We start from the raw sequence: 26021 nt of genomic DNA, 5'->3' as shown, positions 1-26021 counted from the left end.
GTGTTATATTATATTTTGAAAGAAATGTACAATCCTGCCTTAGGGATCATAACACACGTTTCAGATCTACATAGCCCCTTTGTGTTTTTCAATAGAAATGATCTCTTTGAAATTGGCCATCGAGTGGACATTTTTGAAGACACCGATTTCTAAACTTCCAAACTTGTCTAAAGTAGCAAAAGCAGACAATTTGTGTGCAGACAATGATGGCTTGATTTATTCAATTCTTTCCTCCCAAAATGTAGGTTTTTCTTGAAGAATAGGATTTTCTAGGTCTTCTCTATCAATTTACATATTTTACATGTGAGGCCTCTTGTAGCTAGACATTCTTGGAACAAGTGAAGGGGATCCTCGCTAGTTGCTTTGCACCCGAATCGTCTATTAGAGCCTAAGCCTCCGGTTAGTATTTTGATTTCCTACACTTATACCCTTCACTTTTGCATCTTAAATGTTTTGAAAGCTTTTTTTTGTTTTTTTAAAGTGATAGTAAGTGACACATGGAAGCTTGAGCGCTCAACATTTTCTCAATCTCTACTATAAAGAGTGTAGATAAATGTTCAAACTTCAAAATTGTTTATACAAGAATATAGTTAGTGTTTATTCTGCTCTAATATAGTAATTTGCTATGGGATTGAGAATTTGGAAAAATAATATGAAATTTCAACTATATTTAGAAACCACTATTTAGAAACCATATTTTTGGCTGGTAGTGATAGAAATGTTCCCATGTACTATTTTTGAGATTCCTCATCCTTGACTTCCCCTTTGTACATACAATTATTTAGAAGGTTGTATAGTGTATGAGAAATTATAAAGTTGAAGGCTAGAGATCGGACTATTGAATTGAAGTATGCCATCTTTGTAAGCATGTGGAATCTCTGCATTAATCTTTATTATTCTTCCACCTTCGATGTAGCCAATCAATTCTTAGTGTGGATCATGAGCATCTTGTATGATAGTAGACTTCGCTCGTATTATAAGTTGGAGTAGGCTTAGCAAAAATCTTAACTATTTATTGTCTTGAAATTTCAAGAAAAGTTCTAAGTAAACCCTGTTCGGTTAGGTTTACAATTGCATGAACACACACAAGATTCTAGTTGGAGAAATCGTGTCACTTATTTTGTGACTACCCTCTATGGAAAGCGATCAATGGACATGTAGCTCAAAGCTTTTCGTAAAGAATTAAAATTCTCAACCGGCTAAAACCATTGTGAAAAGAAAGACACAGTGGTCCTATGTTGGCATATCCCAAGATTCTCTCCACTAGACGGTCTCTTTTTAGTATAACAACAATGCACCTCAAGTGCTTGGTGTAAATGTGGAGCGTTAGTTTCCCTCCAATTATCAATGCACTAGGCTCCTTGCCGTCATCAATGCATCCATGTCAATAACAATAGTCAGTCACCATAGTTCACGAGCTCGTGAGCTCCCTCAAGAGGATCACTTGTGATTTCTATGGTAAGTGCTCAATGCTCTATATATATTGTGACCCTTGCTTTACTACAACCCTAAGTGGGTTTATGTTGTGCCGTGTGGTAGCCCGTGAGGGCCAAACCTTCAAACTCTCCAAAGCCACAAACAAATACACCAAAATGCTAGAATAAAATCAATGCAATACTCATAATCTAGTCAATCAGATCCAATTTGGGTCCTAGAAACCCTTGAGAGATACCCTTCCCTAGGGGTCTATGCAAAAAATACACAATATACAATTTTATACAATTTTAATATGCATCACAGTTGCAGAAGTGTTTGCATAGGGGAGGAGTTCTCAATGCCCGATCTAGCATGGAGTTTCGGCCATGAGCTAAACTGCATCCAAAGGTACCTAGCGACTAGTGCTACCTTTAAATGGGTGATATGAATGAAAACGTACTAAAAAAAAATAACATTGTGGAGGGTGAATATATGTGTACATCTCATTGCGAGAATACAGAGAGCGATAATATAGTAAATTGCTATGAGATTGAGAATTTGAAAAAATAATATGAAATTTCAATGATTGAAAGCCTTACTTGTAAGATTCAACCATATTTAGAAACCACTATTTTTGGCTGGTAGTGATAGAAATGTTCCCATGTACTTATTTGAGATTCCTCATCCTTGACTTCCCCTTTGTACATACAATTATTTAGAAGGTTGTATAGTGTATGAGAAATTATAAAGTTGAATTGAAGTATGCCATCGTTGTAAGCATGTTTTGCAATCTCTGCATTAATCTTTATTATTCTTCCACCTTTGATCCTCAGGACTATATACACATGCACATTTAGAACGCTCGTTCATGGGATCGACGGCACGGAACCGGGTGTGATGGGCGAGACGATGGGCTCGGGGTAGGAGGTAAACCCGGGCGCCGAATGGTGGGATGATGTGGCGTCGGGCGGGTGACGTGGCTTTGGGACGTGGGTGAGATGGTGACGGACGATCCACATCGGCACGAATTATGACGGGGGGAAATCTGATGGGATCACCCGCCATGATTTTGAAGTGGGGTGTGTCACCTCACGTCACCTCAGGCAGTGAAGGGAGCCTGCAGGTCGTCCCGCCATTCTCGACCGGGTTGCTTTCACTTTGCACCTCGTAGTACAGCCTACAGGTCATCCCGCCATTCTCGATCGGGTTGCGTTCAACATTGCCACCTCTGTTTTGGGGTTTGAGGGGGAGTCTCAGGGCATCGCGCAGGTCTGTCTAGGGGGTTTCAAGGGCATCGAGGGCAAGGGGGAGCTCTGTCCAGGATTGCGTAGAGATGGCGGGCAAGGAGAAGAAGGGAGGGAGGACGGGAATGAGGGGCACCTACTCTACACCTCCGCCAAAGAAGCCTACTGGAAGGGCTGGGGGAGGGGGGGGAGCCAAAAGGCCGCCTGCGATGAGAGCCACGCGGTCGAGGGCGGGGCCAACGCTAGTTGAGGAGGTCAAAGAGGTGGGGGGGGAGCTCCTTCTTGCAGTGTCTCAGCCCGATGTTGTTCCGGAGCCTTCGCCGGTCAAGACTGATGCTGTGACCGGTGAAAGGAAGAAGAAAGCGGGGAAAGGACCAAACAATGACGATGTTCCTCCATTGGCGGTTGTAGAACCGAAGCCATGCAAGCCTGCTGCTGTTGTGACCAAGGAAGGGAAGAAGGGGGCTTTAAAGGCCCAACAGCCAGAACAAGTAAGACAGTTCCCGGGTTACCTGTGAATGTCCGGGTTTATTTGTGGATGTTTGGGTTTATTTGTTCCAATGTGTGCAGGGTTTGAAGATTGCAACACCTCAGGGCCAAGATGCTCCTCTGTCGGCGGATGTACCTCGATGGGCGTGCCAAGGTGCTGCTTCAAAGAAAGCTCCAAAGGCCCCAAAGGCCCCAAAGGCCCCAAAGGAGATCCAACGCACAAAATAGGTAGGACTCTTCCTGTAGATGCCCGGGTTTATCTGTCATTGCTTGAAGATTTGTGTGGTTTAAGGGAAATTTGTGCCTGCTGTTAAGTGTTCACATGTGCAGGGTTTGAAGAGGGCAACGCCTTTGAATATTGATGCTCCTCTGTCAACGGATGTACCTCGAGAACCGTGCCAAGGTGTTGCTTCAAAGAAGGCTCCAAAGGCCCCAAAGATTGCAATGCCTTTGAAGATTGCAATGCCACCGGGCCAAGATGCTCCTTTGCCTGCGGATGTACCTCGAGAGCAAGGCCAAGGCTTTGTTTTGAAGAAGGCCCCAAAGGTCCCAAAGGAGGCCCAACCAACAAAACATGTAAGATTTGTGCAGGGTCAAGATGCCCCTCTATCATCGGATGTACCTCAGGAGCCATGCCAAGATGCTAGTATGAAGAAGGCCCTGGCCCCAAAGGAGATCCAACCAACAAAACAGGTAGGAGAAATGCTTGGGTTTATCTGTCAGTGCCCGAGTTTCGCTAGCTGTTAAGTGCTTAGGTGTTTAAGATGTGCAGGGTTTGAATATGGTTAAAGGATCAGGCGCGTTGAAGGCTCAAAAAAGCGTCCAGTCAAAGGAGGTGAGCGGCACAGCGGGCACCCGACCAGGGGCTCCAAAGGCTCCTAAGGTTGCAAAGGAGGACCAACAAACTAAAATGGTAGGACTGTGCCTGGGTTTATCTGTCAGTGCCAGGGTTTACCTGTCAATGCTCGAGTATTGTGCAATTTTTTTGAAAATTGTGTCGGTTGTAATGTGTGCAGGATATAATTGTGCTTGAAGGATCAAGTCCCTTGAAGGTTCAAAAGAGTGGTCAAGCAAAGAAGTTGAGTGGCACAACAGGCTCCGAGCCACCCAAGACATAGGTATGCAAAAAACGGCCCTAGGCAGACTATTGCAAGGAAAGTGTGCCTTGCAAGTGTTTTTAGTCCTTGCACCCGGGTTTATGTCTCAGTGCATTGTCATAGGTGAACAAGAGAAAGGCCAAGGCCGATGTGAAAGAGAAAGAAGGTACGGTGGTCCCCGAGCAACAAAATGTGAAGAGGTTGAAGAGGATGAAAGAGGTGGAAGTCCGTGATCCCGTCGACCGGAAACTTGCTGTTGACGAGGTAAGCCCCTCAAGTGTTGTGCAAGAAGCCAATGAATTGTCTTTTTTTATCTTATGGTTTTCCTCTTCTTTGATAAAATGGTTAGGTCAAGGTGAAAGGGCACATGGGCAAGGGGCAGTTGGAGAAGGTGCCGGAGGATAAGATTGCTGTAAAGAGGGATGGTGTGAAGAATAAGGCTAAAAAGCATGTGGAGACGGGGCAAGAGAATGAAGGGCCGGCGGATAAGGCTCTTGCCCTTGTCGGCTCTTCAAAGCGGCCCAAGCTTCAAGTAAAGAGTGCAAAACAATCAGGGGCAAGCTGTACTACCTCCACAACTGTGGTAAGAAGTCCCTAGGTTTATCTATCATGGCATGGTGTGCAACTTTCTCTCTCTATCTCTCTAGGATTCTTGTTGCCCGGGTTTATCTGTCAGGGCATGGTGTGCAACTCTCTCTCTCTCTCTCTCTCTCTCTCTCTCTCTCTCTCTCTCTCTCTCTCTCTCTAGTATTCTTATTGCCCGGGTTTATCTGTCACGGCATGGTGTGCAAATCTCTCTCTCTCTCTCTCTGTCTAGTATTGCCCGGGTTTACCTGTCACGACATGGTGTGCAGCTCTCTCTTTCTCTCTCTCTCTCTAGTATTCTTATTGCCCGGGTGTACCTGCCACGGCATGGTGTGCAAATCTCTCTCTGTCTAGTATTTTTTATTGCCCGGGTTTATCTGTCAGTGGTTATCAATGGGGGTAAGTTGGTGAGGATTTGTCGGGCTAAACCACCATGTGCGAGTCGGAATACTCTCATGGATAGTTGATCACGGATGATTCAACACTTAAAGAAAGTAAATGGGCTGGATGTCTTCATCCCTCAAAGGCTCGAAGGGCGGCCTCGAGGGAGTGTCAACAACGACGTGGCCAAGTCAAGTATACGAGATCAGGTACGGGCCCAAGAGCACTTTAAGGATGTGAGTCGAAAGTTTGCAGTAAATCGCAAGAGGATTGAGGAGAGAGCAAAGAATAGGGCAGCCCTCACTTGGGACGCCTTCCGCGCAAGGCTCAAACGGCCATGAAGAAAGATACTTTTATCATGCAATTTGTGGCCAACCACATGAAAACGATCGATCAAAGGGAAGAGGCAATGGAAAAGGAGATCAAGAGTCACGTGGAGGAAGGCTACGAATCTAGGGTAAGTTCTATGGTCATAGAAGCCAACTTTACTATTTTAATCGGGTTTGTGTTTTTGTAAGTTCCCGGGTTTATTGTATGTCTGAGTTTAAATTAATCTATTTTAATGCAGTGCCGGATCAAAGTGGGGACCTTGATTGTTCGTAGTGATGAGGATAAAAGCAGCGGGGGGAGTAGCGGAGGGAGTGATGACGAGTCTAACAAGGATGGGAGTGGGGATGATGATCCCGATTATGGTAGCGATGGGGATGCCGATGATGAAGATGCTGGGAGTGACACAAGTGGTGGCGGCGATGACATAAGTGGTGGGAGTGACATAAGTGGTGCCGATGATGATGATGGTGGGGGTGACACAAGTGGTGGCAGTGATGATATAAGTGGTGGGAGTAACATCAGTGGTGGCGGTGATGACGATGGTGGGGTTGACATAAGTGGTGCCGGTGATGACGGTGAGAATGATGGGACTGATGACGAGGATGACGGCGGTGGAAGTGGAAAAGGGGACAGTGAGGATGGCGCCCAAGATGTTATTAGTGATGAGGATGAGGCACAAGAGATTTTATCTTCACCTGCTTGAGATTGTTTTGAGTGACTATGTCGTTTGTATGATTTTGTTTCACATACTTATCAGCTCTAACATGGAATGTGAACTTTTCATTCTCTCCTCGGCTTATGCTAGGTGATTAAAACAATTTTGTGTTACAAATTTTTTGGGTTGACATGTTATCCATGTTTACATGTTCGGATGTTAAATTAAGTTTGGGTTTATGGATTGCCTGGGTTGATATGTGTAACGGGTTTACTTTATCGGTTATCAAAATGCTGTTTGTATGAACTTGCATCACATACTCATCAGCTTTAGCATGCAATGTGTTGGCTTTCCCTTCTCTCTCTTGGCTTAAGCTATGAAATTAAGTTGCTTCAAAGTTTGAATAGTGTGCCTTGGGTAGACATCCATGGTATGTGTGAAAGCTTGTGAAGTGCGTAGATTTTGTGGTTGTATTTGCAAGCTGTCATTCAAGTTGTGTTGTTTGGTATCATGGCAAATTTCACCATATGGTTTGAAAGCCTCTCTCTCTCTCTCTCTCTCTCTCTCTCTCTCTCTCTCTCACACACACACACACACACACACACACACACACACACACACACACACACACACACACACACACACACACACACGCACACACACACGAAAACTCATCCAATGTTTTATGAGGCCTCATCGTGTTTTATGTTTTGGTGCGTTAGTCATGCATTTGGTTTTCCTTGGACAAGTTTCTAAAAAACATTGACATTGACATTGTGCCTAAGCTATTAGTAGTGGTAGTAGTATTAGTGCTCGTAGTGAAAATCCACAATGATGATGGTAGAAAGAGGAAAGGAAGATGCTGCCAAGAGTATAAGACAATCATACTAGAAGGATAAATCTCTTCTCCACTTGCATCACATACATTTCTACAACTAAACTATGTTGATAGTCTCTCTCTCTCTCTCTCTCTCTGTGTTTGAACCTAATTAGTCTAATATTAACATAAAAAATAATTATTGTATAACTTAAATCTAACTTTATAGACACTGCAATCTCTATCAAAGTTGAGAAAAACTATACACCTAATGGTTGCACAAGAAATACAATCCTAAGAGGGCATCGAGAATGAACTGCCACATAAAGAGGTAGCCCATGGTCAATTAAAATAGGTATGGAATTAAGTGTATAAAGCAGAGGTATTGAAGATTATTTTAGGGAAGGTAATGAGTCAAAATTCTCCATCACAAGACAAGAAGTAGTGCCGATAGGTTGAGCAAAACCCAAAGAAGGTATAAGGTTGATTGAAAGAAAAACAAAAAGCCTATCAATTTGTACGAAGTAAGAATAGTCCACTCCTTTACCACCATAATAATAAGTTTAAAACTTGCCTTATTCAGGTGAAAAGAGATGGTAGGTGATTGAGAGGTCCAAGAATAGTACAAATAACCAAACATGGGATATAGATAAACCCGGATATGGTAGGTGATTGAGAGGTCCAAAATAGTACAAATAACCAAACATGGGATACAGATAAACCCGAGCAAAACAGCAAGGCAAGAGGAAGATGTTTACTGCAGGGTTTTACAAAAGTACAATTCGATGAGCTGATGCCAATACTCCATGCATGGTTTCCCCATCATTGAACTTCAGATCAAAAAAACGCTCATCGTCATTGTTTGGTCCACATACCACGAATGTAACAAGGCATTCATAAGCATGTGACCCATGAAACAACAAGGCTTGTGGGCCTATCAATGCTCCTAGCTTTTCTTGAGCTCTTAACCATGAAGTCATAGGCAACAATGCATTGCAAGTGTGGCATGTATCGACCCCCTCTTCCACCAAGAAAGTCTTTGTGCAACAATGATGACAGTAAACCCGCCTTTGCGAAGAAAACTGAACTCGTTTACGGCCCCTTTGATGCTTATGTCGCAAGGCACCCGTTTGTCTAGCAGGCCGTGTGGGCACCGTGATTTGCATATTTACTCCTTCTGGCCTAGGTTGGCCATGCCCAAGTCGAGTGGCAGTTACATGTGCCTGTACTTGTGTTACACTTCCCTTCTTTGGCAAATCGATCTCCATGGGTGCTCTTTGAGCAAAGAGGCCAACATATGCTGCTCGCACTTTCCCCACCAATGACAAGATCTTTGAGTTACTATATGATGGAATGACCTCTTCAATGTTGTGCAAGAGTGATTTTAGCTCGTCAATGCATTGGGTCAAAACTTGTGTTGGAGGAGGCTCTACATCGATGGTAGTACCCTGAAACTGTTCAGGATCGTGCTCCATGACTAGCTCTCGGGCTGTGTCAATGATGGGTAGAATATGGCTAATATGAGAAAAGAAGTCCCTTAAGATGAGTCGCATTCCATACAGATGCTTGCAGTTGCTAAACCAATCTTTGCAGTCATAATATGCCGATTGTATACTAACTTGATACCATGTCCCTGTGGATGACATGCTCAAGACCTTAAATAAGAGTGCAGCTTCATCGATAACTTGAATCGTCGATGGGTCATTTGCATATCTCCTTAAGATTTCTTCACCTCGTGCAAGTCTTGTGTTCTGTGGTAGCCTAAATCTGTCGTATTGTTCGTCTGTAGGCTCTCTCTCTCTCTCTCTCTCTCTCTCTCTCTCTCACACACACACACACACACACACACACACACACACACACACACACACACACACACACAAACACACACACACACACACACACAACCGATCACTTCCATAAATGTTGTGCTTTCCAGAGTCAACTACACAAAATATACAGTGATCAGCTTCAAAAGCAATCTAGACACAGATAAACCCAGGCAACCATATAAACCTATACCATACTATAAACCCAGGCACAAATGCAAGTCTTCATGCAAACGAATAATCCTACTAGGCAGTCATAGAAAAACCCATTGCCTTTTCTTTGATTAATATGAAAAGAAAATATTATACCAATCTCTTGCTTCTGATGAAAGAACTAGATAGCAGTGCCACCCATTCGTGTCCCGGTGTTGGAGTCACCCACCAGGGCATGCAATAAATCCAAGGCTGATCGATTGATCCTTGCATCTAGAAGTGTGTATTTCACATACTGCCATAGTCACTCGACCAAATTGGTAGTGTCCACATGCCGATGTGGAAATAAAAGACCGTATTTTGGCCACATTCGTCGCCAGATGCATGTCTTTGCAGCCCAACCATTGCAGATATACCTTACAATATTAGGGTGGCCTTCACATTCTATCAACAACTAGGCATACTGAGCCTCGAAGTTGTCCTCTGTACCACATTGCATTAGATTTTCCATTGATGCATATAGGGTTTCACGCATCTCCTTAGGAGCCTGCAAAAGAAGTGGGCAGGCATATCAAGAAACATATACGAGATAATCTATAGTTCACCCATATTAGCCCAGGTCCACACAGATAAGCTCTCACACACAAAAAAACCAAGGCACTGATAGATAAACCCAGACACTGATAGATAAACTCAGGCACTAATAGATAAACCTCTAACATGCAGATAAACCCACGTACACATATACAAAACCATATTACAAACCTGTGGAAGCAAGTGCTCCACCCATGCTTTCTTGGTATGGAACCACCATAGCAAGACAATACATGCAACTTGTTGAGTTGTCCCATCTTTGTCCACCTCCCAACAAGATTGATCAGCATGAACAACTTTATTGATGGCCAATAATGAAGTCATACATTTGTCAATCACCAATGCTCGAGGGCGAATGTTGTTCATTCTGTGGAACACAAGCCTTAGTGTCACTTGCAAAGCAATGCTTTCTTGAGATGTTCCTACATCATGTGTGCATAACATAAACCACAAGGGTAAACCAATTCCATTTTGATTTGGCAATATGGCTGGATAGAGTGGCATCCCAAAAACATTTGTTTTGAATGTGGAGTTTATTGCCCAAGCATTGTTTGTTGAGAAACGCAAGCACATGCCGAGCATCCAATCATCCTGAATAATGAGTATGAATGGACTTTCCATCTCATCGAAGGCATCCGGGTTGTAGGGTTGACAATAGAGAACTTTGTTTTGCTCTTTTAATTTTAGAGCCTCCTGGTACATTGAAGACCAGTCATCGCTTCCTAGCCTCCCTAAACAAAAGCAGTCAATTAAACTCAAGTCTTAAATGAATCTGATAGATAAACCCACGCAAAATAATAAATAAACCTAGGCACTACCCCAAAATAAACCCAAGCACCATGACAGATAAGCCCATACAAACCTATGATTATCCCAGCAAGGAGACATTCAGGGCTTTATTTACCTTCTAATCGGAGCTGATATGCCATCATTTGAATTTCCTTTGGTATCACGAAGAATCTATGTGACACTTGCTCTATCGGCAATGCCATATTGAAGTGAAATAGCTCCTTGGATACACTCATCTTTGCGACATGGCGACATGTTCCAACGTCAAACAAATCTTCCATGCATCGTTTCCTCACAGTAGGATGCACCGGCAAGTGATAAAGATCCTCACGTGATCTCGACACATGACCTTTGTGCCCAACATGAACCCTTATCCTTACACTTTCCTTTATATCATAGACGCGTTGAATGATGATAGTAAACGGGCATCCACACTTCTTTGATGTGCGCAGTCTTCGATGATCATGGCCCTTTCTTCGTGCCTCCCCATTGCGATGACACAAAAGTTGAATGAAGCCCCTCGACGATGATGATCGCCGCTCTACCAATCTAGCCTTGTGCTTGATGGCAATAGCATTGATCACATTTTGAATATCATCCATCAGTGTTGTATGTTCCTCAACACCACCTTCATCCTTGCCGGGACTCTTTTGTCTGTCTTGTAAACCCGGGCACTTTTCTGTGGAAGTGGTGTCATGGCTCTCCAATTCCCCCAACCAGGGCTACGATGCACAAACACACAAGTCCAAAAACTCCTTCACATAAGCAAGTGGGATTCCATGCTGTCTAATACTTGTGCACCATGTACATGCAATGGATGCCATCGTTGCCTGCAAGCATAAATGGTTGTTTGAGTGGCATGCGGAAACAATGCTTTCCCAATCTTCTATACATGCAATCAACTTTCCATTCCCAATAACAAGACGTGAAGATCCACCTTGGTCAACCATTACGTGGAGTGAATCCCTCATTCTTGCCCATTTTTTCAAGTCTAGCACACCTCGCTTGTCATGGGCTTTGAGAGCACATATGGTAATCGTTTGGCCACTTTCGATAGAAGCTATCATAAGCCCGTATGTTTGTCTATCAAAAGCAAAGTACCTAGTTGATGCAAAAGCAAATGCATCCAAACACCCACTTTGATGCTCCTCAAAGAACTCTTCCACCTCATCCATATCACTTGAGTTTCCATCCGAAGCGCCAACCGCCCCCCCCCTCGGACTCGTTCCAAGCACCATCAAGCTCCCTGAAGCTCTCATTGACTTGTAGCTGCAAGAGCAACCCATTTAGATCCCACCCCCAAGGCCCCCCAACCGCTGCCCCTCCACTGGCGGAGGCGTGCATCTTCGTCAACACAAAACACCCGCTTGCGCCTCCTGTTCAGAAGCTCGGGTTTACCCCTACACCTGCTCTGTTGCATGACCTTCCCCAATTCAAATATGAAACTGTCCCACCACCCCACCTTGTATGAAGCAATCCCTTTTGGGGCCCTAACTGACAATCATTGTCCGCGCACAGAAAGCCGCCCCGGCCACCCACCTGCCCCTTTATCCATGTGGCACCTCGTCGCCCGAGGCCACGTCACCCGTCCGGTGCCACGTCGTCCCGCCATTCGGCGCCCGGGTTTACCTCCTACCCCAAGCCCAGCCCCACCACGCTGACGATCCAGATCGTCTCACCGATCGCGCCCCAGTTCTGCGCCGTTTATCCCATGAACGAGCTTCTTAAATCTGCATGTGTATATAGTCCTGAGGACCTTTGATGGAGCCAATCAATTCTTCATGTGGATCATGAGCATCTTGTATGATTATAGACTTCGCTTGTATTATAAGTTTGAGTAGGCATGCTCAATTTTGGATTCAACAGGTTTGAGGGAATCATTGGAAGATGCCATTTGCAAAACTAAAACAAAAGGATTAGAGTGGGAAGGGAAAGGGACGTTTTTGGAAATAGAGCCAATTTGCAGGTGGGGGGACTGAAATACGAGTCGCTGATTTTTTTTAGAGAGAGAGAGAGACAAAGAGATTTTCGCTGATCCTTGTCACACAGCGGCGCAACAAACGGGAGTCTCGAGATACCTGAGGAGGGAGGCGGGGCTTGGCTTCCGAGCAGAGTGAAGTGCATGAAGAGCAACACCCAAATTAGTGCAAGGAGGAGAGGGGGCCGGGGGGGGGGGGCGCGCGAGGACAGGCAACGTTATGTCTAGTAGAGACAGAGGAGGCAGAGTTCTGTCTGTCTCTCTCATTTTTTTGCTACGAGAGTTCGCCTTGGTCACAGTGAGAGGATCCACCCAACTGGAGTGCGTGCGAACGGGAGCTATTGAGAAGCAAAGGAGCTGCTGTTGAGAAGCAAGCTCAGGGTTTGGTCTGAGTCGTGATGGAGCTTTCGAGCATGGCGGCAAGAGAGAGGGGGCATTTTGCGCCTTTTTTTTGGGAGGGGGGGGGGATCTACTGAGATTCCCATTAATGGGAGCGTCGACAGAGTAGTTGGAATAGGCCCGCCCAATTTTGCATTCATTAATTTTGTTCGAATCTAAGGAGATACCTTTGTTTCAAGGGATTAAAAGTAGAACCTAAGTGTTTTAGAGCCTCGTCCCACCAAGTGGCTAGAGGAGCTCGAAGTGCTATAAAATTGACGAGTTGAGGTCTCGCTTGACATCTGGAGCACTTGGAGGGACTGTTCGTATGCAGAAACATACAGAATTCCGTTGAATTCCGTTTCTTGAATTTGCCAAGAGGAAATTGTAGAAAATAGGTCTCTTGTTTAGGTTTTTATACTATTTTTTTCTATTTTGCGATGTCTGGTACGATTCTGGAAGGGTTGCTCTTTGTGGCTGTGAGGGAAGAGGCTCGTCCCACAAGTGGCTAGAGGAGCTCAAGGTGCTATAAAATTGACGTCCAGGTCTCCCTTGACACCTAGAGCACTTGGGGCAACTACTCATATGCAGAAACATACACAATTTCGTTTCTTGAATTTGCCAAGAGGAAATTGTAGAAAATTAGATCTATTGTTTACGTTTTTATACTATTTTTTTCTATTTTGGGCCGTGTGGTACGATTTTGGAAGCGTTGCTCTTTGTGGGTGTGAGGGAAAAAAAGGGGACCTGCCGGGTGGAACAAGAAGAAGAAGAGAGTTTCAACGTCGTAGCAAACTATCCAAGAGACCTTAAAGATCTAGCCGACAAGGAGAGTTTAGCTCAAGACCTGTTATCAAAAGAGAGAGAGAGAGAGAGAGAGAGAGAGAGAGAGAGAGAGAGAGAGAGAGAGAGAGAGAGAGAGAGAGAGAGAGAGAGAGAGAGAGAGAGAGAGAAATCTGCGATGCTGCCCGTGAGACAGCAACAACGAGAGAGACGGGAACACATGGCAGACGGGAGAGAGATATTTCCTGTCCTCTGCGGAGATCGGACAGGCGGCTGAGTCCCATGGGAGACACACTGTTGCATGCGCAGGGTTTAAGGGAGGGCTGCAGAGCAACATCGTGCGAGGGGAAGGGGCCAATGGTCGTATGCGAGTTAGATTGTTTGTCGCAAGAGATTACAGGATGAGCCAGCAGGCGAGGGCGGTGAACCGAGCAAACGACCAAGGAGGGGGGTTAGACAGCTGCCGTGCGATGGTGGGCCGAGCATGGAGCAGACCTCAAGGAGGTCCTGTTCAGAAGTAGGTCCGGGGACGGGGGTGCACGCAGGGCTCACAGGACACTGATGCCGAAACACGTCGGGCGACGACGGCTGGGGAGAGAGAGAGAGAGAGAGAGAGAGAGAGAGAGAGAGAGAGAGAGAGAGAGAGAGAGAGAGAGAGAGAGAGAGAGAGAGAGAGAGAGAGAGAGAGAGAGAGAGAGAGAGAGAGAGAGAGAGAGAGAGAGAGAGAGAGAGAGAGAGAGAGAGACTATTTTACCTGTTTTGGGGATGGAAGGAAGAAGGGATCTGGGGAGATTCTGTTTAAAAGAACGACGTAGACCCAGTAAGTTGGAGTAGGTCTGCACGCATGTCTTTTTAATAGGATATTTTTTGAAGTAAGAGAAAGAAAAAAAGGAAAGGGAATTTTTTTAAATATTGATTTGATAAGTCAATTATCCTCCCTTTACTTTTGTGTAGGTAGGGAGGGATGTGCTGAGTCACGAAGGCAATCCTCGAGCTAACCTTGTACGCATAGCTCCGATGATTGCAACCTTGTGCGTATGGTCGACTAGCTTAGGCTGTTGATTGGTGTTGACTGGAGGTGCAGGTAATGGGGTGATGTATGCGTGAAAAGCACAAGCAACAAGGTAGATGGAAGGGGGAGTACGGGCACGATGGAGGCAACCCAGGTCAGGCAAGGAATGTCATTTATCGTGCGAGGAGTAGGAGAGAGGGGAGCAAGTATTGGTTTCTAGGAAAAATCCCTGAAATACTCCTCAAATTTATTTATTTTCTAGCAAAACTCACAATTGTGAGTGGATTATATTGAGCAGCCCAAAAAATTACAAGGTTTTGCCTACTCATGCTAAGCCATGACAACATACAGGGATCATAATTACATCGACTATTAGGACAACCACCCCTACTACCCCACCTCCACATTCTTGATACCCAAGGTCCATACTCTTGACATTCTGAGATCTTTTAATTACTGTTGGCCAAGATTTGCCCCCATCCCAGGCATTCCATCAGCTGACAACAGGGCACAAGTAGTCCTAGACCTCCTCCGAGTGATGCTTGCGTCTGAGTGCCCATATTAGCACTTTGCTTTCCTGTATAATTTTTGTGAAGCTTGCTACCTCGAATCCTCCTTCAAAAACACGGCGGTTCCTTGTTTGCCATACATTATGCAAGAAGAAGTAACTGGCGATTTGAGTGTTGACGAGGAGTGCAGGACTACCTCAATTTTTACCTCCAAGGCAAAGGTCAGTCTTGAAGAAGATAATTTTCCATGTTCTCTGGACCCACTTGCATACTTTCCTTGCGAGGCCTTTTATCGCTCGGCAGTCCATGAATAGGTGGGCCAAATCTTCACTAGCTAATCTGCACCCCAAGCATCGATCTGACCCAATCCCTCTCTCCTGAATCTTCACCCCCGTCGGTAGAGCACCCCAGATAACCTTCCATAAGAACACCTTCATGTACTGTGGAACCGTTGGCTTCCATATGTTCTCCATTACATGCTCCCACCTTTCCTCCGGCCATTGCTTTTTCCATATCTTGTTAAGGGGGCTAGACCAATTCTTCTTTTGCATCATTGTCTGATAAATGATTTTAGTATGGGGTTTCCACAAGAGACTGCTTTCAGGTCATTTCCAGGCATTCTAGTCCATCTCCGACTCACATATTGGCATCACTAGATTGTCAAGTTCTTTCATCACTTTGTGGACAAGCAAGACCTCCAAGCTATTGAGTTGGTACTGGGCAATCATAAGGTCAATGGTTTTCCAACTCTTATTGACACTGTCCCACAAGTGCTCAAGTCGGATCAGACCCTTATTATTCAGCTTCCTGGCTGTCTCAATCTAATAGGGAGTTTGTGACAGATCTACAACTTTGGAGAGCCAGGGGGACCAATGCAGTATGGAGTTCTTGAAGTATCTGGCTTCTTCCCCCCACTTTAAGACTCCTGCTACTCTATTGCATTTTCTTACCAATTCTCCTGAGCTGCCTCCCAGCCTTAAGGTAGACCACTCCGGGCCAAGCAGTTTGTCATGAGCCTCCACCCCTGTCCACTTTCCTCCCTTCGAGCTAAGTTTAGCTGCTTCTATCATATCTCTGATCATGACTGCCCAAACTTGTTCCTGTTTAGCCAAGGAAACTACAAATTTGGTGCAGCAAGCTTTTGCATGGGTCACAGGGTTAAGAATCCCGAGGCCTCCTTGGTTCCCCGGTCGAGCAACCGATTCCCAACGGGCCCATTGCCATGGCCTGGACCATTTCGTGTTATTTTTCCATAAAAATGTTTTTACTGGTTTTAAAAACTCTTTCCAGTGACACTTAGCCATCTTGAGAAGCGGGCTAGTGAAGGCAATATAAGGCATCATAAAGGCGTTCATCACTTTTATCCGACTTGGGAATGGGAGAAGAGCAATGAACAGAGGGTCTTTGAATAGGTGTGCCCCTATTACCAACAGTTTTTTTTTACCTCTTGGGGCCTGCTCCTCTCTTTATTCTTCTTAAATTGTATGTGCAGAGGAATGTGATCCGAGAGGATTGTTGTTGGGACTACCTTCATTTCCATCAACGTCGGTATCCACTCAGCTTGGTGCGAGCAATAGCATCTGTCCAGTCTAGAGGCAGTGCGGGCGTATTGAAGGCTTGTGTAGGTGAACCCGAGCGTGCTGTTCCATGGGCCAACATCCCACAAGTCCATCATTGCCCATTTCTCACACAAACTTTTCCATTTAGACCTTTCTGAGCCAGCCAACACACTGGAGGATCCTGCTCTATCCCTGCTCTTTTCTACCATATTAAAGTCACCAACCAACAACCACTCCCCTTCGATAGGGGTATCTCTTAGATGCATCCATAGTTTAGCTCTATGTTTTGCATTGCAAGGGCCATACATTCACAATGGTGAGGGGCCGCCCTTCCCATCTGATTCTAATCCCCAGGATTCTGCCGGATGGGTGGTTAATAACCATCTTCGGCTCCAATTCTCTGTCCACAATGCTGAGGACGCCATTGGAAGCGTTATTTCCTTCTCCATAGAAAACCAGTTTCTTTCCTAGCCTCTGCTTTCTCTTGCTATGGGTGTCTAGATGGTGTTCCTGAATGGCCCAAAAGTTGATTGTCTTCTCCTTGCTTATTTCCTCCCAGAATAGGGTACTCTTCTTACGGGTTTTCAACCCCTTTACGTTCCAAGATTGGATAGTGAGAGACTCCATCACTAACACGGGGTTCATTGGGAGAGAGGAATGAATTCTTCAGCATCCGAATCATTCACCCCTCCCCCCTTCTCCTTGGTCTCAGGAGAATCCGGGGGTTCCAAGTCAAAGGATTTCTTTTCTTGCAGTGTTGCAAATGGATTGTGCAGCGGGATAATGAACCCCCTTCCTTTCAAAGGGGTAGAGGATGAATTAGATCCTTTCACCTCCAGTGTCTGACGACTTGTAGCACTTTGGAGTATCTTGCCACTGCCTTCACTCGTTTGGCTCTTTTCAGCCCAGGAACTTGGATAGCTATCGCCGTTGTTACTGTCATAAATTTGGGGGTAGCAGCGGGAGTAATGATCCTATTATTATTGCATGTACCTTCAAAAGCTCGTTGCATGGGAATAAATTCTTCCACCATCTTATCCCGCATCTTCGTAACCATTTTCTCACTTACTATCCCTCCTTCATCCATCCCTGTATTAGTCCCTTCATTATTGTCTTCCTGCTTCTCCAGCCCTCCCTTCGGGGATTCCATTTCATTGGGGGCCTGTACTGTCGGAACTGCAGTATCATTAGAATTCAATGGGCAATCCTTGGCGAAGTGACCAAAGTTGTTGCATTTAAAGCATGCCCCAAAGTTTAGCGAAATGGTAACAAGCCCACTCCGACATTGATAACCATGCTTTTAGGTTGCATTTTAGATGAATCCCATCCTATACAACCCTGTTTGAAATTCTGCCAAACCCTCTCTTACTAGGTACAAATAAGGGAGTGCCCAGTTGGCTAGCAAGCATCCTGAGATTATCCCACATCCAGCTAGGCAGTTTGACAAACTCAACCTAGACCGGATGAACCGCTTGCAAAGATTCAGCTGAGTCGAACACTGGCTCCCAAGGCACCACACACACCGTAGTCCTATTAAATACTAGGGGCCCTTGTCGAGGATATTTTCCACATCGGAGGCCTCTTTGAATCTCATTGAGCAAAAAAATTTAGCTAGGTAGGAAGTACTTTCAACTGCTCCACCATGACCAAGAATTTGCGGTCCCTGAAGCCATTGGATCATCTCAAACCTGTTCAGGATTCTTCCACTGAACCCAAATACAAGCGTCATCTTAGCTTGGCTGGCTAGCTGTTTTTTTATCAGTGCTGGTGGAATCGCTACCGTAATAGCCTCGGCAACCTCCACTTGCTGTGGCAAGGACTTTTTTAAGGCAGAGAAGGCTCGATCTGCCAGCCCGTCTTCTACTAGCCCACTGAATTCTGAATGGGAGGCGCAAGTTCTTTTGTTGTTGTTAGAGCCGGCCTCAAGCATTTCATTGACTTCCAAGAGCTCTTGTTGAAGTCTAGCTTTTGCATTCAGTAGGTTTTTGATTGATCTCTCCTACACTTGACATCCTCCTGAGCCTTTTCCACAATCCCTAGAGTTAGGGCCCTTGAGTATACTAGCAAACGGTATACCTGGCCTGCAAGTAGCCGATGAACTTGACGCTTTATTTACGTTCGCGCAGATGGGTCCCTGGGGAACCCAATCTTTGATGGTTTTTATTTCGAATTTGAACCCTTGTGGTGAGCCCATTTTCTCTCCTGTTTCCTCAGAGGGAACTTTTTCGATCGGGACAATTTTGACCTCTTTCATGGTTGGTACCTTTGGCGAGCTGGGGCCTAACATTTTCGTGTCATGCTCCGGTCGCAAGACCGAGCCACCGCCTACATCCATTGGCACCGCTTGCTCCGTTTAAGACCTCTTCCTTGCCACTAACATTTGTGAAAATTTGCAAATGTCCTCACTTACGGCTAGCACGTCGACTTCCATTAGCACCGAACCTTTAATACCTTATCAATGACCCAATTCGGCAATTGGGCCACCCACAATCCACAAGCTTTAAGGCTATGGTATGAGAGGGGTGTGATACAAAAGGGAGGCCTCAAAGGAGCAATCAACGATTATTAACAACTAACTCAAAGCGATTATTAACTATGAACTCAAAACGATTATTTATACGTGAAATCACGATTATTAAGTGTGAAGGTCGTCCAACAGGTTGGAGAAAGGTATCGTGCAGCAGGTTGGAGGTAGGTATGCGTGCTGGAGTGGGGGGGGAGATGCGCTGCCCCAGCAACTTGGCACACCTTGAATCGCAAGGTCACCACTGCTGAGCTGTCGACTACTGCTTACTGTGTCCAGTGCGGCCTTGGCGTGCTAGTAACAAAAACCTCCCAAGGCGTACGACTAGTGCTCAGCTCGCATGCAAAGCGAGCCCTGTGCTCTTGGAAACTACACGCCCTACCCTGCTCCGCCATCGCTCGCTCTGTAACTCCTCGTTTTAATACTCTCAAATTTTAAAAATTCCCAAAACACCGTTGTATCTATTTTGGTTGGATCCTTCAACATTTTCTGATCTTTATTCTTTTTTGACAATTGAAAATTTGTCACAATTTACCTTGCAAGAAAAGACAATAATGTCTAAAAACTAATGAAGCAATTCATCTCCAACTCCTACATAACGGACTCAGATTTTACTTTAGCATAGTATAGCCGAAGCCGGACTCAGATTTTACTTTAGCATAGTATAGCCGAAGCCGCCTCTCTCTCTCTCTCTCTCTCTCTCTCTCTCTCTCTCTCTCTCTCTGCGTCACTGTGTTTCCCGGACGCTGTTGGTGACACTACCGGATTAATCTCCTGTTGACGCGTGTCGGGGGGGGGGGGGGGGGAACTGGAATTCCCTCCCCCTTTATCTATTAGTATAGATACACAATCACTCTTCTTCTCGAAAGCTACAAAACTCATTTATTTTTAAAGAGATTTGTCTCACAACCAGAGGTAATTCGAGAATTTTGGAAAAATTTGAAGGGCATTTTCGGTTTTCTTTGCAGGCGTGCCATGTGGAGATATTTCTCTCCCTCTTTCTCTGTCGCGTGTAGGTATCCCGACACACACACACACACACACACAGAGGATACGAGTGCTCTCTCTCTCTCTCTCTCTCTCTCTCTCTCTCTCTCTCTCTCTCTCTCTCTCTCTCTCTCTCTCTGAAGATGCGGCGCCAAGATATCTATTTGTGAAATTGTGTGTGTCGCTGACGAATACATGGAACTTGGAATAGCGTTGCGTACTGGTCTTTTTTGCGCTGCAATGCGGACGCCAATAGGGGACGTGACGTTCCGTTTCAGACTGCCAAAGAGAAGGGCTAGATCGACTCTCTCTCTCTCTCTCTCTCTCTCTCTGTGTATCCATGCACCTAAGCTGCTGCTGCAGGTGCTCGAGTCTAAGCAAGCAGGATGCACAGCCACCAATTTTGTCTGTTGGAATGCAAAGGAGGTCCCCAGAGGGGGTGAGGGGAGGACGCTAGTTTTTGCTTTACCAAAATGCAGCGCCGCACCGGATCTTCAAATCAAAAGATTCGGGTTAATAAAATTCGACTGAGTAGTAGAAATAGGGAGGCTAGCAAAAAACTTAATTATTTATTGTCTTGGAATTTCAAGAAAAGTTCTAAGTAAATCATGTTAGGTTCAGAATTGCATGAACACACAAGATTCTAGAAAGAGAAGGAGAAGCTCAAGTGTAAACAACTAAGAAATCGTGTTACTTATTTTGTGACTACTCTGTGGAAAGCGATCAATCCACATGTAGCTCAAAGCTTTTCGTAAAGAATTAATATTATTAACCGGCTAAACCCATTGTGAAAAAAGAAAGACATAGTGGTCCTATGTTGGCATATCCTAAGATTCTCTCTAGTAGACGGTCTCTTTTTAGAATAACAACAATGCATTTCAATGTGCTTGGTGCAAATGTGGAACATTACTTTCCCTCCAATTATCAATGCACTAGGCTCCTTGCCGTCATCAATGCACCCATGTCAATAACAGTAGTCAACCACCATAGCTCACAAGCTCGTGAGCTCCCTCAAGAGGATCACTTGTGATTTCTATGGGAACTGCTCAATGCTCTATATATATTGTGACCCTTGCTTCACTACAACCTTAAGTGGGCTTATGTTGTGCCATGTGGTAGCTCGAGGGCCAAACCTCTGAACTCCCCAAAGCCACAAACAAATTCACCAAAATGCTAGAATAAAATCAATAAAATACTCATAAGTTGGTCAATCAGGATCCAATTTGGGCCCTAGAAACCCTTGAGAGATACCCTTCCCCAAGGGTCTATGCAAAAAATACACAACTTACACTTTTATACAAATTTCAGTATACAATTTCAATATGCATCAGAGTTGTAGAAGTGTTTGCATAGGGGAGGAGTTCTCAACGCCCGACCTAGCATGGAGTTTATACCATAAGCCGGACTGCATCCAGTGGTACCTAGCAACTAGTGCTACCCTCTCAATGGGTGATATGAATGAAAGCGTACTCAAGAAAAATAACATTGTGGAGGATGAATATATGTGTACACCGCATTATGGGAATACAAAGAGAGAGAGAGAGAGAGAGAGAGAGAGAGAGAGAGAGAGAGAGAGAGAGAGAGAGAGAGAGAATAGTGGAGCGTGCAAATAGACTATGCAGAGACACAAGAGAATGACAAAAGAGAATTTTTAAATGCCCCAGCTAAATGAAACAGGCAACCATGCATTAATGCAATAACAGAATTTAGATATACCATAACATCAAAAATATAAAATGATAAGCAGAGCACCAAACCCTGTGTAGGGATCGACCGGTTCACCCATCCACTTCACTCTACTAAGGACAAAGAGAATTTCACTTCATTGGGAGCGAGCTAGAACGCCACTAACCTACCTAAGCCAGACATAGGCTGATGCCCCTTCGCCTCCCTGCATGAACCCGAGCTCTGAAAGGATCCCAAATACTAGTAGATGGTAGGGTATCAACACCAACCATACCACTTTAGGCACCATGTCTCTTCCACGCTGAGCATCGGGTGTTTAGGAAAAGACAAGGCAAGATCTCTAACGTGTTAGCCGTGTAGGTCATTCAACCCCTAACACACTAACCGTGTAGATGAGCCTAATAAAAAAAGAAGACCTAGGCAACGCCCCCGATCCAGCAAAGCCCTAGTACATCTATCCTTTTGTCTAAGGCTAAATGATGTAGGTGATCCTAATCTTGTAGCGACAATTCCATGAGAAACATAACACATGAGTCCAATCACAATAGCATCTTCCATATGCACAAATAATCTTTTTCAAGCACTCAGAATGTACAGTGTCTCTCCCCTTATACATCCACCATAAACCATCAACACCACTTCATGATCCAATCCAAAACCATAAACCATAGTCCAATCACATCACATGGGTGAGCAGTCTACCCAACTCAGGGTGATGCACATCCAATCCTGCAAAACCACTTTAGCACATAACATGGATGTAAAAATTTTGGCAACATTTTGACAGCATAGCCATATCTGAAAAAAAGATCCAAGAGCCACACCTGCTTTCAAAATCAAAATCGCAACCATAATCCAGGAGAGATCTCAGTCCTTGACTATAAACAATTTTCCATACTGAACCAACTACATCACTTTGCAGTTATGATACTCATGCAACAAACGGTAACATGAAAAAAGACAATTTATTTATATTTGTCCATATGATTCTGTTTGACTAACCATATACCTTCATGTAAGTTTATGGACAGCTAACGCTTGAAATCAACTCACCAAAATAAACCATAAATCATATATAAACAGCTCAGTCGACTCATGATGTCATATGATACTCCCCCTTTGTAGCACCCCTACACGCGTAGGTAAACCCGATCATGGAATAGGTAATAACTCGCATTCACGAAGTGATCGGAGACCTAAATACATTTATCATCATGTTTGATCAATATTTTTAGCTGGCTAAGTTGGTTTGCTCATTCGATGAATCTATTATATAGTGGTTCTCCAAGAGCCTGGGGTCCAAATTTTTGACTAAGTGTAGTGGACAGAAAGCTGGCTTTTTAACCATAACTCTTAGCTTGTGCAAAATTTTCACATGACACACATTAGAGATTTTTTTTTATAAATGATGTGTTTTATCACTAGTTTAAAGGGTTCGGCCTAATTCGTGATGGTTTGTGAGATATGAACAAAACAACGCTCCTACCGTCTACGTGACATGAAACGAAAAGCACTTTTTACGTACACACATAACCATAAACACATCGTGTGCATAACTCAACGTGCTAAGCATGATGAAATAAGCATGGAGCAACTTTATATACACCCACCAAGTCCATACATGCACTCATATACGAAAAACCAACCACTGAGAGGGTACCTACTCACAGAAAACGACATAGAGAGAGAAAGAGATAATGGCTATGAAGTTTAGAGTTTCTCACCGTGCTTTAGGATTGATTAGGGACTACCAAAAGGATTTTTCCTTTGCCACAAGGAGAGCGGTGATCAGAGCTATGTAGAGGTTTTCACCACGAAGCCGTCAGAGAGTGCATACACCGTGAAAAGAGAGAGGAGATAGTAAGCAAGAAGAGAGAGAGAGAGAGAGAGAGAGAGAGAGAGAGAGAGAGAGAGAGAGAGAGAGAGAGAGAGAGAGAGGATTTTTTTTCTTCTTCCCACGAACGAGAAAGAAGAGCTTAAGGAGATGGTGATGGAGAGCTTGCACTACTTCGTATAATAGATACATATTGGTAGTAGATGCAACTGTCCGGCACTAAAAATTGAGGTCTGTAGGTGAATTTATAGGCAAGCTTGGCAGACTAAAGTGTGTCCCAAGCCAGCTACTAACACTACCTCTTTGGCCAAATATAGCTACACAGCTTTTGGACATTTTTCTATCAGCATGGCTTGGTGGTCAAACTCTCCTTCATTTTTCAGTAAAAATTTACTAATTAGATGGTATCTTGACAACTAATGCGATCGTGACTAGAATATATTGCATCATGATGCCTCGACATAATTATGACTTTCTTGTACTATCCCAACGTATTTACGGTGTCACTTTTTATGAAAATAATTCTCACAAAAATTTTGTTTGATCTCTTTTTTTCTTCAAATGGTCGTTTTTAAATCCGATGGTGACTAAAAATAATATTTTTATGTTTAGGTCATCTTAAAAAGCGTGTTGCTCTTTAAAAATGCCAAAAAGCACGGAAATCTTTGAATAGAGTAAAAACAAAAAAAAACCTAAAATTGAACCACGGGTTCTCCTTGTCCACTGGAATAAGCATTAGGAGATTTCGGAGGTCTTTTGGAGGGCCTTTTGGTAGAGAGAGGAAAATAAGCTCCTCCAATGAGAGAAGAGCCTATGTTACGTAGAAAAATAGATTGATATTAACAAAAATATAAAAAGTGTCCCTCTCCTCATTTAATAATCTAGTGGTCCTTGAAGACGAGCACTCTCTTTTATTTAATGTGAGCACTTTTTTCAGAAGGTAGATACGGTGCATTTGATACGGGATACGTCATCACTAGAACTCAAAACGTCACAAAACTATCAAGTGGTGGAAGATTTTGAAACTTTTGATACTGCCAATGCGTCCGGAACACACATATCTCCTAGAAATGAATGTCCAATTGCCTCGCTTAGACATCCAAAGAGGCCAAAAATGTCAAACACCCCTAAAAGAACATTTTACTAACGGCGCGCGAGGAAGCATTTCAAAATTGTGGAATGCCTCCTCGCGCGCCGTTAGTAAAAAGACCCTTTTTCCCTCTTTTTAGGGAGCTTTTTGAGAGGAAAATGTCCAAAAACCTCTAAAAAGGGGCTTTTTGGAAAGATAAGTGTCCAAAAATCACTAAAAAGAGCTTTGTACTAATGGCGCGCGAGGGGGCATTCCAAAATTTTGGAATCCCTCCTCACGCGCCGTTAGTAAAAAGGCCCTTTTTTCCTCTTTTTAAGGAGCTTTTTGAGAGGAAAATGTCCAAAAACCTCTAAAAAGGGGCTTTTTGGAAAGATAAGTGTCCAAAAATCACTGAAAAAAGCTTTGTACTAACGGCGCGCGAGGGGGCATTCCAAAATTTTGGAATGCCTCCTTGCGCGCCGTTAGTAAAAAGGCCCTTTTTTCTTTTTTTTAGGGAGCTTTTTGAGAGGAAAATGTCCAAAAACCTCTAAAAAGGGGCTTTTTGGAAAGATAAGTGTCCAAAAACCCCCAAAAATGGGCTTTGTACTAACGGCGCGCAGAGGGGCATTCTAAAATTTTAGAATGCCTCCTCGCGCGCCTTTAGTAAAAACCCCATTTTTGGAGGTTTTTTGACATTTTTTGCCTCTCCGGATGTCGGAATGAGACAAGTAGACATTCGTTTTTAAGGTATTTTGGTGTTCCGGATGCATTGGTGGTGTAAAAATCCTCAAAATCTATCACTATTTTACAGTTTGTGACTTTTCAACTTTCAGTGATGACGTAAGCTGCATTGAATGCGCCGCACCTGCCTCCTGAAAAAGACGCTCGCATTAAATAAAAAAGTGACCGTTTTCAAGGACGATTGGGAATATAAATCTACTTTTCAGAGTGTCTGGTTGTCCTTTTGGACGTACTCACAAGGTGCAAATGCATTTTAAAAAAAGTTTCTAGAGAGAGAAATACAATTTCTTACAAGGCCCTCCAAATGACCTCCGAAATTTTCTAATGAAAGCGGACTTGCTTTTCGCTAAAAAGCGCTAAAATTCATAAAAAGCTAAAAATAGCATGAAAAGCGTTTTAAAAGCATATTTTAACAAAATTGAACCATAGCTTCTTCGAAACTCGTAGATTAAGGATCCGACCTTGCTTTCTATAAAAAACATAAAAAAGCATCAAAAAGTTTAAAAAATTGGTTTTTTTCAAAATTAAACCAAACGAACATGGAAATGACCTTGCTTTCACTTTAGAACCTTACAACACTGC

General features: G+C 44.1%; 2 pseudogenes; one reads left to right on the top strand and one right to left on the bottom strand.

The window, feature by feature from the left end:
- Positions 1-2479: 2479 nt before the first annotated feature.
- Positions 2480-6245, top strand: LOC147444263 (uncharacterized; annotated as a pseudogene).
- Positions 6246-10706: 4461 nt separating this feature from the next.
- On the bottom strand, positions 10707-11723 carry LOC147444262 (uncharacterized; annotated as a pseudogene).
- Between the last annotated feature and the right edge of the window lie 14298 nt (positions 11724-26021).

Source organism: Adiantum capillus-veneris, chromosome 13 (genome assembly GCF_014529385.1).
Source record: "Adiantum capillus-veneris isolate H3 chromosome 13, ASM1452938v2, whole genome shotgun sequence".
Taxonomy (NCBI): Eukaryota; Viridiplantae; Streptophyta; class Polypodiopsida; order Polypodiales; family Pteridaceae; genus Adiantum; species Adiantum capillus-veneris.
This window is presented reverse-complemented; position numbering and strand designations above follow the sequence as displayed.